General features: G+C 37.9%; 1 pseudogene; it reads left to right on the forward strand.

The window, feature by feature from the left end:
- The first annotated feature begins 18991 nt into the window (after positions 1-18991).
- On the forward strand, positions 18992-19433 carry LOC101518919 (small ribosomal subunit protein uS13-like; annotated as a pseudogene).
- Positions 19434-19811: the final 378 nt, after the last annotated feature.

Genomic DNA, 19811 nt, shown 5'->3' on the forward strand with positions numbered 1-19811 from the left:
TTACATCAATGTTTTGGAGTGTTTCTTTTACATTGTCTTGCAGCCAGTTCATAGTCTTAAGGTCTTAAATTCATGTCTGTGACTCATATCGAGTTGATTTTTATATATGGTTGGAAGCATATTTATACATACACATTCAGTTATGTCAGCACTGTTGAAGAGTTATTCCATTGTATGGTCTGAGCACCTTTGTCAGAAATCAACTGGCTGTATGCATGTGGATCTGTTTTTGTTTTTTCAATTCTCTTCCATTGATCTGTGTGTCTAGTTTAATTTCTATGCCAGTACTATGCTGTTTTAATTTGTAGTAAGTTTGGTTTTTCATGTTCAGAATCACTTTTGCTATTCTGGGTTTTTTTTAAAGTTTCATATGAATTTTAAGATTGCTCTTTCTAATCTTATAGAAATGGTATTGGTGTTTAGATAAGGATTGCATTGAATCTGTAGATTGCTTTAGGCAAAGTAGACATTTTAGTGATGCTGGTCCTTCTGATTCATGTGCAAGAATATATTGTTTCATTCTTTTGTGAAATGCTTTCTTTTATCAATACTTGATAATTTTCTTTATGCAAATTTTTCACTTCTTTGATTAAGTTTATTTCTAAGTATTTGATTTTTTTAGTGACTTGTAAATGGGAGTTCTTTGCTGATATCTCTCCCTGTGAGTTCATAATTAACATTCAAAAAAGCTACTGTTTTCTGTATCTTTATTTTGTAATCTTCAAGTTTACTAAATTAGTCTATCTCTTCTAGCAGGATATTTAGAGTTTTTTGTGTAGAATATCATGTCATCTGGAAAATTGATAATTTGGCTTCCTCGTTTCCAATTTTGATGTCCTTTATTTCTTTATCCTCCCTAATTGCTGTTATTAAAACTTCCAGTCCTATATTGAAGAAGAGTGGCAAAAAGTGGAAATCTTTGTCTTATTTCAGATCTGGGAGAAATTCTTTCAGCTTTTCACAATTTAATATACTGGTTACTGGTTTGTGATATAATATTCTTTATAATTTGAGGGATGTTCATCCTGTACTTTATTTGTGGAGGTTGTCCTTTTTATCATAAAGGGCTATGAATCTTATCAGATAGTCTCTTTTGTATTCATTGAGATGACTGTATGATTTTTGTTCCTCATTATATAGATGTGATTTATGACTTCTGTTGATTTGCAAATGTTAAATCACCCTTGCATTTCTGGGATAAGCCACTTGATTGTGATGTATTATTTTTTGATGTGATTTTCTACCTTTTATTGAGAATCTTTGCATCTGTATTCATTAAGAATATGGATTTGTAGGTTTTTTGTGTTGTGTTTTTGTTTGGTTTTGGTATCAAAGGGTTGGTATCCTCACAAAAGGAGGTTGACAGAGTTGCATCCTTTTCAGTATTTTGGAGTGGTAAAAATATTATGATTATTTCCTTTGTGAATGTTTTGCAGAATTCAGTAGGAAAGCCATCAGGTCAAACTTTTCTTGATGGAAAATTTTGATTACTGCTTCATTCTCATTGACGGTTAAGAGTTTATTTAGGTTGTTTATATCTTCTTGCTTTAATCTTGGTTGGTTATGTTTCACAGAATCTATCCATTTGTTTGCGGTTTTCCCATTTATTAGTGTATAATTCTTCACAGCAGTTTCTTATTATCCTTTGTGTTTCAGTAATGTTGGTAATGTTTCCATTTTCATCTTTAATTTTATTTATTTGAGTTTTTTTCCTTTTTTCCTTATTAGTTGGCCTAGAAGCTTATTTATTTTGTTTATCTTCACCCTCCCCCTAAAGAAAAAAAAACAACAGCTTTTTGTTTTGTTGTTCTTTTGTATTTGTGTGTGGGTTTTTTTGTTTGTTTCACTTTTATTTATTTAAGGTCTGATCCACATTTCTCACCTCCTGCTGACATGGAGTTTAGTTTGTTCCTATTTCTCTAAGTTTCCTCATTAGATCTGTGAGACATTTCTCTTTTATTAATGTTAGAACTAACGCTGTAACCTTCCTTCTCAACATTGCTTTTGTAGTATTCCACAGGTTTTAGTATGTTGTGTTTTCATTTTCACTTATTTCAAGAAAGTGTTTTATTTCCTTCTTAATGTTTTCAGTGATCAGTTGGTCATTCAGCAACATGCTGAATTTTTAATTTTACATGTTTATGAGTATGCTATTGCTCTAATTGTTGATTTCTGGTTTTATTACTTTATGGTCTGAGAAGATACATGGTACGATTTCAGTCTTTTTAAATTTTCAGAGTCTTGATTTGTGGCCTGCAGTGTAGTGTAGCCGAGAGAATACTCCATGTGTCGAAGAGAAGAATATGTATTCTACAGCTGTTAATATGTGAAATGTGCTGTTAATGTCTCCTAGTTCCATTTGCTTGATAGCATGCTTCAATTGCAATGTGTCTTTGTTGTTGTTTTTTGTGTGGAAGATCTGTCCACTAATGAGTGGAGTATTGAAACCACACACTATTATTGTATTACAGTCAATGTCTCCCTATATGGCTAATAGTATCTTTTGTGTATATCTTGGTGATCTTGATGGGTGCACATATATTAATTATTTTTATGTTTTCTTGCTGAATTCAACCTTATGTCAAAACATAATGTCCTTCTTTTTTGCCTCTTTTTCAGTTTTTGATTTAAAGTCTGTTTTTATCTGATTTTAGCATAGTTATATCTGCTTGCCTTTAGTTTCCATTTGCCTGATATACATTTTTCTAACCCTTCACTGTGAGGTGAGTTTCTTGTCATGCTTTTTGTCCATTCAGCCAACCTAAGTTTCTTTGTTGGTGAGCTTAATCCATTTATATTCAATATTGGCAGTGATACAAAAGAAGTAAGACCTACCATTTGTTGATTAAATAATAATTCTACATCCTCTGTTAATAAATACAGTGGTGTCATGTGTGTTCATGCAGGGTCCTTCAAAATTTCAGTTTTTGACTATCTGGAAGCTATTTCTCCTTCATTTTTTAAAGGAATGCTTCACTGAATATAATATTCTTGCTTAGAACTTTTGTTTTTTAAGACTTTGAATATATCATTCCACTCTCTTCTAGCCTGAAGGATTTCCACTGAGAAATCTGATGTTGATCGAATTGATTTTCCTCTATTTTTTTTTCTGACAATATGTCTTGGATAAGACCTTTTTAGGTTGAGTTGGTTTAGGGCTCTTTAAAATGCTTGTATCTGGATGTCCATTTTTTTTTTAATATGTGGGGAATTTTCACATATTAGCAAGTTCTTAACACCTTTTTCCTTTTCTTCTTCAGGAATATCTATAATACAAATATTTTGATCACTTAATTTTATCTCAGGTTTCTTGTAGACTTTCCTCATTTTTGCAAATTACTTTCTCCTTATTTTTGCAAATTACTTTCTCCTTATTTTTGCCTGATTGGGTTATTTCAAAATTCTTATCCTCAAGGTCAGGAATTCTTTCCTCCACTTGGTCTATTCTGATAAAATGCTCGACCAGGTTTTATATATTTATTTCACAGATTGAATATTCAATCTCCGTAATTTCCATTTGTTTCTTCTTAATGTGTTCTGTCCTTTGAATAATATTTTCATTCATGTCGTTCTTCCATTTCTTCATTCATTTAACCTATCTGCATTCTCTTGAGTTTCATTGACTTTCACTACTATTTTTGGTTTGAATTCTGTGTCTGTGATACAGGCTGTTGCAGTTTGTAGAAGTGTTGCTTTGAGATGAATAAATGTTCCCTTGGTGTGTATCTTTGGCCTACGGAGAATTTAGTGTCAACCTCACTGGCAGAAGTGGCATACAGAGCCTTGTTCTTGGTGCTGTTAGAGACAGGGGTGACTACCCTGTTATCCCTCTGGCAACTCTGTGATACAGAGGGACCCTTTCTCAGTTCTCATTAGGAGAACCCAAGTGGTACAAAAACTTAAAACACCAAAAGCCTTAACCCCAGAACTCAGGGATGTGAACTGAACCCTGTTCCAGTCCTATAGCATGACTGCAAGGTAAACAGATTTCACTCTGGAGATGTGAGTCCAGAGAGGTGGAATACAGATAGGATTTGTACAAGTCCATGGGGTTGATTCCAGTGGCATTGAGAAATTTAGAATGAATTATTACAGTCCTAGTGTTACAGGCTATAGTGGGTCATTGCCAAGATCTCCCAGAGTAGGAGTAAATCTTTTTGTGAGCTGTTCTGCTATAGCTCCCAGAAGCTGAGGAGAATTTCCTGGCTCAAGTTGACTGCATGAGCATAGGTCTGGGGCTAATGCCCAACAATTTCCACAGATACAGGCTCTGCCCTCTGCCCCACACATTGCCCTGACCTGGACTGTGATGCTGGTAGGAGCAAAGCAGAGGCTTTCTGTGTGGCTTTTGGGTGCTGAGCAGGGTGCTCTGTGTACTCAGAGGAGAGGGGAGGGAAACAAGGCAGTCACACAGATCCCAGTTAACTCCCCAGGATGAAGTAAAAGTCACTGGGAGAGTGTAGGATTCCTTCCTGGCAAAAACTGTGAATTACATGTCTTCCTGTCTTGGGCAGTATGATGGTTCACAGCTGCCAGGCAGTTGTACCATATGGCTGGATGAAGCAATGCCTGTGTCTTCTCCTTGTCCCACATTTTCTTGGTTGTTTGTTGTTTAGTTCTTCCTGAAAGTTTGTCAGAACCTTCAACATATAGTCCTTACTTTATACTTTTCATACCTCCAATTATGTTAGTGTGGGTATACTCTATTCAGTGACTTTCGATTTCCTAGAGGTTCTGGCTTCTTGGGGACAGAATCTTCCCCTTGACTTAGTGCCAAAGTTAGGATACATATGTAACCTTGAATCTTGTGTTAAATGAAATAAAGCAGATGTAGAAAGACAAATACTGCATGTTGTCAGCTGTGTATAAAACCTAAAAGATTGAGCTCATACATATAAAGGGCAAAAGAGTGATTGCCAGAGTCTGGGAGACGGGGAGGGGTTGTGACCGGAGAAGGATAGTTATTGGTAGAGGGGCACATTTGACACATGGAATATCTTTTAATATCACAGAACCATATGATTGACAACAACTAATTGATAATCCCAGATAACTAAAGGAGAGCACTTAAATATTCCCAACACAAAGATAGGAAAATGTTGGAAGTGCTAGATATGCCAGTACCCCAGATCTGATCATCAAACATTATATACATATATTGATATATCACTGTACTTCCCCAGTGCATGTGATTATTTTGTGTTAGTTCATTATTAATTGCTATGAGACCCACTCCCATTCATAGTATTTGTTATTTTAGTTCTACCTTTCATGGAGTGTGAATCCCTTTGCCATCCCAAGTTTATGTGGAGGTCTTGCTGTGATCCTTATGGTGGATTAGCCCTGGGCATTGTCAAGTTTGCCTCATGTTCAGAGTCATCAAAATGTGAGCTCAAACCGTGGGAAGCAGCACAAGATGTACCCTACACTTAGGTCCTTGGCATCCACACGAGAGATCCAGATGGAGTTCTGAGCTTCTGGCTCTATTCTGGCATGGTTCCAGTTGTTACTATTGCAGGTATTTGGGGAATGAACCAAGTGACATGAGATCTCTGCCTTTCTGTTTTTCAAAAAGTGTTTCAAGAAGATCCAACTCAAGTTCAGGTTCTCCAGGGTTGAGTTTCTGTCCCAAGGAGGACGTCAATGTTCCTCTCCTTCTCAATGATTCTCAGTTCTTCTGCTCTCTACTTTTGTTGTTGTTTTGTTTTGCCTCTGGGTGTTCCTCTCTTTCTGAGGCAGAAATACTTTAGAAAAGGTGGTTAAAGAAAAGTTCAGTGTCAAGACAAGTATTTAGCCTTGTGGCTAAGAGAAGCATGCCCCATGCTGGGGTACCTGGGCTAGATTCCTGGTTTTGCCTCTCTATTCCAGCTCCTTACTAGTACAGACCCTGGGAGGCAGAATGATGACTCAAGCACCTGGGCTGCTGCTACACTTGTGGGAGAATTGGCTTGAGTTCCTGGCTCCCTCCACTGCTCTTGCCAAGTTCCTTCCCTGGCTGGCATTTATGGAGTGAATCAGAGGATGGGAGCTTAGTCTCTTGGTTTCTCTGCCTCTCTCCCTTTCCTCCTTCAAAAGAGAGCACTGTCTGTATTGCTTTCAGGAGAAGAGTTTTTCAGGTTATCGACTTCTGGTACTGTAAAAACAGCAATCCCTCTTCCTTTGTATTTGGAATAGGGAAGCTGTAAATTGGGTAAGATTTGCATTTTACAGTCCTATATGTGCATACCATTTCCACCTACTACTTAGAGGCACAGAACTTGCATTAACTGCAACTTTTCTAAACATGTTTCCTCAACTTTAAGCCAAAGATTGCAAATAGTGCTTGATTTAGATGCTTACTACAATTATTACTGATAGTGTAAAGCAATGAGTTCAATAGCTAGCACATTGGAGATGTTCAGAACAGAGCAATCATCATCATCATCCAAATATTATTGTGTGTATGATTCTTTAAATGATTTACCCTTTCAACATCTTACTGTACATGTACATTGAAAAATTCATGCACTGTGGATATGTGTCAATGTAACAGGAATGTGTACATATTTATATAGGCTTCTATGTTTTTGTAACTTAATTTTTGGGCTTCTGGCATTAATTATAGGCAGACATAAGAATTCTGCTAAGTAGCACTTTCCTCTGTATGAGCATACTTCAAAAGGTTAGTAAAAAGTAGAATTAAAAAATGCATTATTTTTGGCCTGGTGTGATAGTCTAGTGGCTAAAGTCCTCACCTTGCATGTGCCGGCATTTCATACAGGCAGTCATCTGTGTCCCAACTGATCCACTTCCCATCCAGCTCCCTGCTTGTGGCCTGGGAAAGCAGTCAAGGACGGCCCAAAGCCTTGGGACCCTGCACCTGCGTGGGAGACCTGGAGGAAGTTCCTGGCTCCTGGCTTCAGATTGACTCAGTTTTGGACATTGTGGTCACTTGGGGAGTGAACCAGCTGATGGAAGATCTTTACTTCTGTCTCTCCTTCTTTCTGCACATCTGACTTTCCAAAAAAAAAATGAATCTTTAAAAAATGTATCACTTTTCAAGGTCAAATCTGGGCTCAGCTGGAAAGAGTGTAACAAGTAATGGATGGCGAGCCCGGTGGCATGGCCTAGCGGCCAAAGTCCTCGCCTTGAACGCCCTGGGATCCCATATGGGCGCCAGTTCTAATCCCGGCAGCTCCACTTCCCATCCAGCTCCCTGCTTGTGGCCTGGGAAAGCAGTCGAGGACGGCCCAATGGATTGGGACACTGCACCCACGTGGGAGACCCGGAAGAGGTTCCAGGTTCCCGGCTTCGGATCGATGCGCACCGGACGTTGTGGCTCACTTGGGGAGTGAATCATCGGATGGAAGATCTTCCTCTCTGTCTCTCCTCCTCTCTGTATATCTGACTTTGTAATAAGATAAATAAATCTTTAAAACAAACAAACAAAAAAAAAAACAAAAACAAGTAATGGATGGCATCTCCACGTGATCAGATGATGACATAGATTCATGATAATGAAGAGAATAACCACGTTTTTAATTTAGTTGATTTTGAATTTTTTAATTTCTTAAAAATTATTTATTTTCATTTTATTTGAAAAAGAAAATCATGGGAGAGAGAGAGATAAAGAGAGAGAAGATTGGGATTCTGTCTGTTGATTACCTCCAGTTGTTTGCAGCAGCTGGGTTTGGGTAAGACCAAAGCCGGAAGTCAGGAATTCCATTTAGATCTCCCCTGTGGGTGGAAGGGACCCAAGTACTTTAGTCTTCACTTGCTGCCTAGAAGGTAAATTAGCAGGAAGTTCGATTGGAAGTTATTGAGTCAGGAAGCAAACCAGGCCCTGCAATATGGGTTATACGTAAAGTGTTGGTTTAAACCACTGCTCTGAATCTCTTTTCCCTTAATTTGACCTTTAAGCAATCTTTCTTTCTATAGCGTGCAATTTAACTTATGACAAAATTCATTTGGGTCTAGGAAACTTGTAAAAGATTCATCGTTGTTTTTAAAGTGTAATTTTGTGATATGTTTGTGTGTGTGTTTCAATGAAATTTTTAAAGATCCTTTGCTTTATGATTCACATGTACATCCCCAGTTCATGTATATATGTTATCCAATCAGTATAGACTGCAAATTCAAAGTGATTTTTCACTTTCTTTTTTGAAGCAATCTTTTCCTTAAATGTTGCTTCTCATTGATCAGAAGCCGAAATCTGTCCTTGTCAGGGGATTGAATAGGTTTGAAAACAGGATCAAACGTGCTAAGATATGTAACATAAGTGAATTTCTGGAGTTTAAAACTCTAGCTCTTGATTAAATGAATTTGCAACTGATAGGATCATGAAGTCCTACAGATATGCAGGAGTCTGTTAGTCCACTCAGTTGCCATTCTACTAAAACAGAAAAAAGAAAAAAAGCAAGCTCTGGCAGAGTTGTAATTTGTTTTACTAACACAAAGATGGTTAGGTTTTGAGGAGGTTTTTTTCATTGACCCCCAAAATGGCATAATTGGATGGTTTTAGTCACGTTTTGTTACATGCTTAAATTAAAGGGCATTGACACCCAGTACTCAATGATATATTTATTTTTATTATATGCTTAAAACTTTATATTTTTTATCAGCTTACACTTTTATATAGAGAAATGAAGTCCACAGATGAGAGCTCCTCATTCTGGATTCATTGCTGCTGGGCGTGTGGATAGATTCTAGACTGCTCTTGGTATTTAATTGACTTTCTGTCTCTGAAGGTAATTAATACATGTAGAACCAAACATTTAGATGGGGAATTAGGAGTGGGAGTGGGGAATAATATGTCTAAGCGTAGATTAAGCTTGAGACCTAATGACTTTTGATTAAAGTGCATTAAAGCATGCATTACTTGATATTTGGCTGTTGTTCTGCTACTCCTTAGATGTAAAGTTGTATATCTGAAGTCACTTAGGTAAGAGAAATGAATAGTAGGTCATCATCTGGGGCTCCCAATGATCTGTTTCTGTTTGGTAGAATGAAACCGAGGCTGCTAATTTATTGTGACTTCTTGCCTTCACTGGCCGTGTGCTTCTTGAATCCAGCAATAGCTCACAGCCCACTCATAAATCCGATGTCTGTCTCCCACAGAGTGTATCTCCTAAATAATTGGCTTCTGATTGAATTATAAAAATGTCAGTTATTTTAAGAAGACAAATTTTAAATTAGAAAATCAAAGTTATGTGCTATGTTTATTTTAGGAGAAAAATTTGATCATTGTAGAGACAGATGGTGGTGTTCACACCCTTTTTTTAGGAGTCACAAACAGGAGCTTTTAGAATTCTAGTGTTAAAATCACATAAGACTGGAAATTAAAGGAAAGATGGGACTTAGGGATAATTCTTCTCTACATTTTAGATGTTTTATAATTTCACACAATGGCAGCTGAGTTTGTCAGCTATTTTCACTAGCAAGCCTATAAATTTAATAGGAACCAGATAGTATCTGACTCTAGGAAAGAAGAGACAGAATATTTTACTCCCAAAAACATACCAAGCACATGTAGAGAGTGAGATTAAATATGAGCAAGTGAAGTACAAGTCACTGAACTAAATATGTAGTTTAATACTCCGAAGAGAAATAGGAGAGTCTGTTAAAACAAAGTTTCCTGAAATTGGAGAAGGTTCTTTAGTATAAAAAATGGGAAAAATTAAAAGCAAGAGAAATCAGCACAGATTTTATTTTGGTATTTTCTTTTATCCCACAGACTCATTGTAATTCCTATTTTGTTTACCCAGTTTGAATAATCTAACTGGGGGATTCCTAGATTCTTATTCCTATTGTCTTATGGTTCATTGTATCATTGTACCAGAAATATTTGCAGATTTCCCCTCCTTTGAAAGAAAACAGTGCTATGAGTTTTATGTGAGAAAAAATGAAGAGACAGGAAGCAAATGAGAAGAGAAAGGGCAGGTGCACTGGGAGAGGGGTGCTTGTTAACGGTGAAGGATTGGGGAAGGGACTGTGCCAGCTAACAGGTTCTGATTTTTTTGCTTCGTCACCCCAAACTCTTTCAAAAGACTTTCCTTATGAATAGGATGACTGCATAATTTATCTTTGAAAGGCAGACATACTTGATAGTGAGAGAGGGCTGATAATAATGATGTCTGGAAAATGATGTATGTCAAACTTTCCCGGGAAAATAGTAATAAATGGCCATCCTGTTTGTAAGTTGATGTGGCAGTGAGATCCACCTCACAGAATTAACACCATCTTCTTTGCATGTGGGTACCATCAGGGTCTGACAAATATCCCGAGATAATACAGTGTCTTGCAAAGAGTGAATACTTGACCCTTCATTGCTGATGCTCTCACGGTGCACAGCCTGATGCCCTGGGGCGTCAGCATGCTCAGGGTTGCCTCATTTTGAGAGAAACTCTAGTATGCTTTTCCTGTGTTTTCTTCTTTGTAACATTTTGAACTTTGAATGTTTTTGAATGTTCTTTATTAAGTGTGGCAAGCCAGTTGAGGAAGTAGCTTTAAATTGTTTTCCTGCTGTTGATGGGAATATTCTGGACACAGATTTCCTCAGCAGAAACCTAAGAAGAGTTGTAAACTTAGGAATACTAAGAAGAAACCTTATTCTTCCATTGATTTAGATCCTGGGGCTTAAGGGATCCTGAGCAAGCAAGAAAAAAAAAATCTCTTCTTGGGCCAGTTTAGTTTATAAGGGTTCTGTACTTGTATTGGATTATTGCCTTGATGTGTGTGTATAAGGATTTCAGAAAGGTTGTGGGACATGGAACTAAAAGGTAAAAATTTCAAGAACCTGAAAATTATTTCTTATATAAATTTCATAAAATTCAAGATGCTATTTAAGAAATGACAAACTGATTATTTTGTCCCTCACCACAAAACTGCTGGCCCTGAGAAAAGTAATTACTTCAATGCAGTCTTCCTTACAATATTAACTGCAGAAAATTGATGCTGTTTAAACATATTTTTAAGATGAGTAAACAAAAGGAAGTAGATGAAGTCAATCAGAAATTTAGAGTGTCTTTCTAACAGTTTCCCATAGAAATTCTCCCAGAATTGTCCTGTTTGGTGAGAAGAATGGGCAGGTAGGAAAGGCCTCTCTGGTGAAGCTTCTTGGTTTTCTGCTAAAGCTTTGGCTCACTTTCTCAAAACACTGTCCAAACAAGATGTTTTCATTCTATGATCTCTAGGAAGTCAAAGCAAAATGCCCTAGTTATCTCCCCAAAAAACTGTTTCCGTGACTTTTGCTCTTGTGCTTTTGCTTTGAGTTGGTGACTTCTACTTTTGGCAGCCATCACGTTGATTACATTCTGTCTTCAGCACTGTACTCATAAAGCCAAACTTCATTTCCTGTTACAATTCTTCCAGAACATGCTTTGGAACCTTGAGTCTACTTGGGTTAAGTTTCTGTTGAAACTTCTGCCTTTGTCTGCAGCTGATCTGATGGTAACAACCTTGGTACCCATTGAGTAAAGTGCTTGTTGTACTTAATTTTACAGCCAGAATTGAGCAAACGAATCCAACTGAACTCTGTAGTTTTGGTTATTGTTTCTGTTATTAATTATTGGTCCTCTTCAATTAAGGAAGGTACAAGGCAGATTTTTTTTTTTCTGCAAATTGATGAGGATTGTCTGTAACTGTGGGCTTTTTTTTTTAATGAGTTATCCATTTGTGAATTGCTGATTTACTTGGGTGATTGCTCTCATTGACTTTTTATAAAGCATTAATAACTTTGCTACTTCTTCCATCCATATGTCACCATGAATTGAATGTTCGATATTGCTTCGATTGTAGTGGGATTCATATGGCTCTGATAGGAACTGTTTTCCAACTGGGGTATTTTCCTTTTTAGTTTTGAAAATCAGATCCTGTTCAGATGTATTATTACAAATTAGTAGCTGTTTATTTTGGTGCACAATTTTGAAATTCATGTGTAGCTTGGTTTAATACATATTGTCCATGGACTTTTTGAAGACCCAGTCATATATAGAGAGAAGAATTTGGGCAAACTTTATACTTTGGCTTCTCTGCATATTCTGTTTGAATATTCATGATGAGCATATCTTGATTTGCTGGAATGTTCTAAATTTTATCTTTTGGATCTGTAGATAACATCAGAAGCTTTGGGAGTTTTTTTTTTTTAAACTGGTCTACACCTCTTCCTCAGAAGCCTGTGTCTCCATTTGAATGCAAATTACAAACTCATCAATTTCTGCTTTCAAAAAACTTTTTTTTAACCTGATTTGTACTACCTCTATAAAATCAATCCATTATTTACTTTTACCTTTGAATGTTCTTTCTGTAAATTATGCTAGGCTTTGATAATAATAATTATTTGTTCAGAAAGTATTAGGTGAGCAATTTGTCCTAAGTTCTAGTCAAGGGGCTCATATCTGCTGCAGTGTATGTCAGCTTGTCACTCTCACTGGTCAGCTACTCCATGGATGAACTGAAGTGATCATATACTGGTGGGCTGTCAACAGGGTGGAAGGAGATGATTGTTAATCCAATTGGATTTGTTTTTGCTCACAAATTGGATTGTAGTTTGCATACCCTAGGATTTTTTTATGCCTATATTTTTAGAATTTGAATATATTTCTGGAGAATCCCACCTTTCATTGTTATCAGTGAACTTTTATTTTTAAAGAAAGCCTCATCTTTCTTTGCTTCTCACAGCTTTTATTTTATGATGAATATCAACTGTCTAAAAAACTGTCTATAGATTTTTTTCCTTACAAGATATGTGGCGGGTGATTTTATTACTTTTGATTGTCAAAATATTCTGTCCTTGTAATTCAAGAACATTTTTTTTTGTGTATAGTAGATTGAAAATTATTTTCTCTTGATGTTGTAACGTTGTGCTGTCTTCTGGTGCGCACTATTTCACAAGTTTTGAAAACATACTACTCACAGGTTGTCTTGGGCCCTCTTGTAGGCATGTTTCAAAAAAAGATTTGTTTATTTTTATTGGGAAGTCAGATTTATAGAGAAAAGGAGAGACAGAAAGATCTTCTATCTGCTGGCTCACTCCCCAAGTGGCTTCAATGACTAGAACTAAACTGATCTGAAGCCAGGAGTCAGGACCTTCTTCTAGGTTTCCCACTTGGGTGCAGGGTTCCAAGGCTTTTAAACATCCTTGACTGCTTTCCCAGGCCACAAGCAGGGAGCTGGATGGGAAGTGGAGCAACTGGGGTAGGAACTGGAGCCCATATGGGATTCTGGCATGTGCAAGGCAAGGACTTTAGCCACTAGGCTAATGTGCCAGACTCTCTCTCGTAGGTACTTTATCATTTATGATTTTTCGCTCATTCTCACTTGTTTTTAGTATTGTAAAGTTACAATATAATGTAACTAGGTATGGGTTTCTTTTTATTTTGCCTGGATGGAATTTAGTGGATTGTATCTGTTAGTGACTTTCGTTATTTTTTAGTAATGATCATTTTCAAATACTGTTCTGTCTTATTATTTTTCTTCTATATTTTAATCCGATTTATTTTTACTTGCTCACTATGATTTACTTTTCTCTATATTGTCATTCATAGTTTAAGAATTTTGCTTAATAAACTCTAGGACATAGAAGCCAAACAAAAGCTTCACTTGGTGTTTTCATATTTGAAACATCAACTGTAATTTTTTAAAGTCATTTTTTGCTATTTTGCATAAGTTTCTCATTTTTTTGCTCATCAAGAACCATGTGTTTGGACTTCAGTTTATGTTGGTTATGCTTATAAAAAGGATTATCACTTGTTAATCTTTCAAGTCAAGCGACCGTCGTGACGTATCAGTACCATCTTTAGAACCTAAGCATAACTCGTGTGTGTGTGTGTGTGTGTTTATGTGCTTGTGAGAATTATTTACCTGTCCAAAGTTTGCATTACAGATAGTCCATCCTGTCTTGCCACTATAGAAGTAGAGGAAGAAGGCAGCAGGGGAGAGAAACACAAAGATGTCTTTCTACGTCTCCATTGTTCCTCTTCTTACCAAGTTTTTATTTTATTTTGTTTTTTCTTTAAAAAAATTTTTTTTTTTTACTTTTTATGATGTTTATATACTTACACAATTAAGGTGTAAGGGTCCAGGATTAGGGGAAAGTGGGTGAGACATCTGTTTCTATTGTTTTCCTTTTCTTCCTCCTGTATCTTGGGGAAGAGTGTAGATGAGAAGTTGCACCCAGCCGCCCAGCGAGCTCAGTGCCTGGGGATGGGAAACAGCCACTTCATGTCAGTCTAGGGTCCCAGATGTGGAACATGCTCTGAGGGTTCGGCTCAAGTAGTTTCGATAATTCCGAAATGCTGCTGATCTCGCCACTCCAAGGATGAGGAGATCCTTGGCTGAAACAGTCCACCTTAGAGTCTCCATTCACCCAGATATTTGCTGTTACTGCTTGACTGAGGTAGCTGACTGATTTGTCCTACTCTCTGTCCTCTACTATGGTACCAAATGTCCTCTGTAGGCCCAAATGGACTGCTGCCATATCCTCCACGTGCATCTGGGTATGCCATTCACTGCTTTGTGTAAGCTGCTGACGAGGCCCAGTTCTGACACATGCATTCCATGGCCAGACTATAGATCCTACACTTCTCCCCATGGTTGGATTTCTGAGTCCAGTGGTTCAATCGAGGGCAGTCCACAAAGAAACCTCGTCTGAGGTGATCCCAGACCTGACTCTTGTGTTTGCTTGCCAGAACAGAGTCTGGCTCAGTCCATCACCCACATCAGCCCATGCACACACTGGTAATTGTAATTGCTGGGTCATTTCTGTCTCCAGCCCCACATCTTATGTAAACCAGTGGATGCTTTGGTCCATCCCATCCCTAACCACCAAATACTCGGCCCACACTCAAACTAACCGGAACTGCAGCCTAGTCGGAGCAACTCCATTAACTCCCATTAGGCCTGCCCCCAGCTGTGGTTTTTCTGCTTGCCAGTATGTGTAGGAGAATGGTCCAGTCTGTCCCATATCCCATTCAGCTCTCCTACACATCAGTGGACATTGGACCCTAGCTCAACTCAACCAGTCCTGCTATCTACTCCACATTCATGCTGGCGGGTGCTACCATCTGTCTGACCAGGCCTGCCCCAAGCCCTGGATCTCATGACTACCAGGGAGAGTTGCAACCCATTAGAGAGGTTCCCAGTTTCTGGACTGGGCCCACTCTCAGTACCTGATCTTGTACTCTCCAGGTGGTTCTGTAGTCTGTCTTGGCAGGATTTGCCCTTAGTCCCAGCACTTGGCAGCTGATGCTGAGGCAAAGTCCAACCAGCCTGCACTTACTATGGCTCATGCATGCACCGGGGAATGTAGATTTATTTCATTTATTTGTTTTTGATTACTGTAAGGCAGGAAGCAAGTTTGTTATAAGCACTCACATTCTTGAAATTGTTCGGTAAATTTGTTGAAATGAATACCTTCAGTTTTGTCTTGAAGTCCGCAATACACTTTTTTGAAAATAATTCATAAAATTTTGTAGGTACAATAAAAAAAGCCACCACACCCAGAATTCTACATTTAAATAAGTGGTTATGAGTGATGAAAAGAAGTGAGAATTTTAAGAGATAAAATGGCCTGATAGTGCAAGATGAAAATATACAGATTAAAAAATCTCTCTGTTTAAGAAGAAATCATGGGGCCTGGTGTAATTGCTCAGTGGCTAAATCCTTGCTTTGCACGAGCCAGGATCCTATATGGGCACTAGTTTGTGTGGGTGCTCCACTTCCCTTCTAGATCCCTGATTGTGGTCTGGGAAAGCAGTGGAGGATGGCCCAAAGCCTTGGGACATGCACCCGCATAGGAGACCCAGAAGAAGCTCCTGGTTCCTGCTTTGGATTGGCTCAGCCCCAGCCTTTGCCACCATTTTGGACATGAACCACTGGACAGAAGATCTTTCTGTCTGTATCTCCTTTTCTGTGTGGATCCGCCTTTCCAATAAAATAAATCTTAAAAAGGAATAAACCATGTTCTGGGTGTGCTGTTATTCATCAACAAAATATGTAACATTATTAATGAATATTAAGTATTGTTAGGCCTACCATATAGCACACTTTCATACATACTCTAATAAATGGAAAAGTGAGGATTTTATTTCCAAGAGTCATAAAACAATAGGAATAATAAGGACTGGCACCATAGCTTAACAAGCTAAGCCTCCATCTATAGTACCAACATCCCATATGGGCACTGGTTTGTGTCCCGGCAGCTCTATTTCTGATCCAGCTCCCTCATAATGTCCGGGAAAGCAGGCTGAGGGTGGCTCAAGTTCTTGGGCCCCTGTACGCTCCTGTGAGACCTAGAGGAATATCCTGGCTCCTGACGTCAGAATGGCCCAGCTCAATCTGTTGTGACATTTGGAGAATGGACTAGCAGATAGAAAATCTGTGTTTTTTCTTTGCTCTGTAACTTTACCTTTAAAATAATAAAAAAAACTTTACTAAAGAAAATAAGTACAGGAAGGTCTTCTTCCTTCCCATGAGGAAGCAGCTAACAGGTGGCATGTTGGAAGAAGCAAAGGAGCCTTGTCCAGGTGCTGGATGTGCAGCTGTCTGAATTTCAATTCTTTACAAATTGCCATTATCCACTGTTTTATTAGAGCAATAGAAATGGACTAAGACTCTGGCCAATTAAAAGGTATACTGGCAAAAGTGGGGAGTGATCCGTATTTGCAGATGAGAAAGTATGCATTTATTTGTGCAATATCCATGAGTTTGTAAGTAACAGTGAAAACCTGAAGTGCAAACTTTAGTTGCATTTTGTTTTCTGAATACTAAATTTGTTTTCTGGCTGGATCATATTTTTATTTTTTTTCAAACAAATCAGCCCAGAATTAAATAATAAATGATGCAATTTCTTTAGGAAATTCCAAATTGACCTTCCCAGGTATAAAACACCATCTGTGCGTCAGTGATTCTTGTGGGCATTCTTTGACAGTTTTTTCCCCCATGAGAACATAAAATATTGAAGATCAATGAAATGAACTATTTTGCATAGGAAAAGTCAAAATAATATTACCATGGCCTTGCAGCAAAGCTAAGCCAAAAATCAATAAAAGGATAAAATGAAAGAAAATTTGCTGTTTGATAATATGTGTAAGTTGTTTTCTACACATAAACTTTTGAAGACAGTGTCATCACATTCTGATTGCGACTTTGAAGCTCAAAAAATAAAAACACTAGCATTTTGCACATATTGAAATTATGTTACAAAATTTACATATGCTGTTACCTTGTCTCTGTTTTTAGTTATCAAACATCCCTGAGCAGGGCTGTTAAAGAGAAGACAAGCTAGATTTTTGTTCTAAAAAACATTAAATGAGGCAAAAACTTGATTAACTCTTACTATGTTTCAAGCATTACATTTTGCCTGCAATTTTCATGTGTCTGTTCTACTTTTCAACTTTTTGTAATGCAAACTGTTTTCTGTTTCCTATGGTACTTCCTTAAACCCAAACCAATACATGCACAAATTTACAAACATTGAAAATCTTAGTGGATGCCACACAGGAAAGAAAATGTAATTATTTTTAATAATAGGATAAAATTAAAGATGACAAAAAGCAATTAATGTTATATAATAGCCATAGAGTTATTTGTAGTAGTGCCATCAATTTATGCTAATTAATTTTGTATCCTGCTGCCCTGCCAACTTCTCTTATGAGTTCCAATAGTCTTGATTAAATCTTTTGGTTCTGTGTAGAGAATCATGTCATCTGCAAACAGATAATTTTAATTCCTCAGCTCCAATTTGATTTCCTTTAATTTTTTTTCTTGCCTAATAGCTCTGGCAAAAACTTCCAATATATATTGAATTGCAGTGGCGAAAGTGAACACTGTTTATTTGTAGGTCTTAGTGGAAAAACTTCCAGCCTTTCCCCTTTTTGTATGATGCTGGCATTGAGTTTTTCTTGTATTTCTTTGATCGTGTTATAGAATGCTCCTTCTATGCCTAATCTGCTTAAGGTTTTTCATATGAAGTGGTGTTGGATTTTATCAAATGCCTTTTCTTCATGTATTGAAGTGATCATATGCTTTTTATTTTCCAATTTGTTGTTTGATGTCTCATATTTATCGATTTGTGAATGTGAAACCATCCCTGCCTGCCAGCGATAAATCCCATCTATCTGGGTGAATTACCTTCCTGTTGTTCTGTTGGATAGTATTTTAAAAATGTCCATGTTACCAAAAGTAATGTACGAATTCCATGCAATCCCAATCAAAATCTCAACAACGTTATTCTCTGAAATAGAAAAGATAACACACAAGTTCATCTAGAAACACAAGAGGCTGCGAATAGCCAAAGCTATCCTGAAGAATAAAAATTAAATTGGAGGAATCACAATGCAAGATCTCATGACATACTGCAGAGCAGTGGTCATGAAAACAGTCTGGTACTGGTACAGACACAGAGAAAAAGATCAGTGATGCAGAATAAAAGTCCCAGAATGGATGCCACATATTTGCAGTGAATTAATCTTTGACAAGAGAATGGAAAATAATCCAGGGGAAAAGAATGGTTTCTTCAACAAATGCTGTTGTAATAATTGGATAGCAGCCTGGAAAAGTAAATGCACGACCCCCACCTGTCACAAGAATCCGCTCTAAATGGATTACAGACCCAAATCTGTATCCAGAAAAAATCACACTAGGAGAAGAAAACATAGAAAGCGCTCTCTGAGATATAGGAATGGGGGGAGACTTCTTAGAAAAGTCATCAAAAGCGCAGGCAGTCGAAACCAAAATAAACAAATGGGACTATATCAAGCTAAAAAGCTTCTGTACACCAAAGAAAATGCTCAAAAAGTAAAGCAGCAGCCAAAGGAATGGGAGAAAATCTTTTCACACTATACAACCTATAGGGTACTAATAATCAGGATTTACAAAGAGCTTCAGAAATTCAGTGACGGCAAAACAAACAACCCTGTGAAGAAGTGGACAAAGGAAAGGAGAGACATTGTTCAAAAGAACAAATTCAAATGGCTTCACAGGAGGCCTACACGTCACCGCCTTCACTACCACCATGTCTCCAGTGATGCCTGAGAAGTTTCAGCACATTTTGCGAGTCCTCAACACAAATATTGATTGGCGGCGCAAAATAGCCTTTGCCATCACCGCCATTAAGGGTGTGGGGCAAAGGTATGCCCACATGGTGCTGAGAAAAAACAGACATTGACCTCACCGAGAGGGCAGGAGAACTCTCTGAGGATGAGGTGGAGCGGGTGGTCACCATCATGCGGAATCCCAGACAGTACAAGATCCCCGACTGGTTCTTGAACAGACAGCAGGATGTGAAGGGTGGCAGATACAGTCAGGTTCTGGCCAACAATCTGGACCTGGAATGGCTAAAGAAGATCCGGGCACATAGAGGGCTGCGCCACTTCTGGGGCCTCCATGTCTAAGGCCAGCGCACCAAGACCACTAGCTGCCGGGGCCACACTGTAGGTGTGTGCAAGAAGAAATGAGTCGACAGGCCTTTTCTGTTAATAAATAGTTTATATACCATAAAAAAAATTCCAATGGCTAATAGACATATGAAAAAATGCTCAGGCTCCCTAGCTGTCAGAGAGATACAAATGAAAATCACATTCAGGTTTCACCTAACTCCAGTGAGATTGGTCTACATTCAGAACTCTACTAACAACACCTGCTGGCATAGATGTGGGGAGAAAATCACACTTCTTCACAGTTGGTGGGAGTGTAGGCTGGTACAACCACCATGGAAGTTAGTGTGGAGAGTTCTAAAGGAACTGAAAATTAACTTGCTATATGACTTAGCTATCTCACTTCTGGGAATATATCCAAAGGAAATGAAATCTGTAGATGATAAAGAGATCTGTAAC

This window comes from Ochotona princeps, chromosome 10 (assembly GCF_030435755.1).
Source record: "Ochotona princeps isolate mOchPri1 chromosome 10, mOchPri1.hap1, whole genome shotgun sequence".
NCBI lineage: Eukaryota > Metazoa > Chordata > Mammalia > Lagomorpha > Ochotonidae > Ochotona > Ochotona princeps.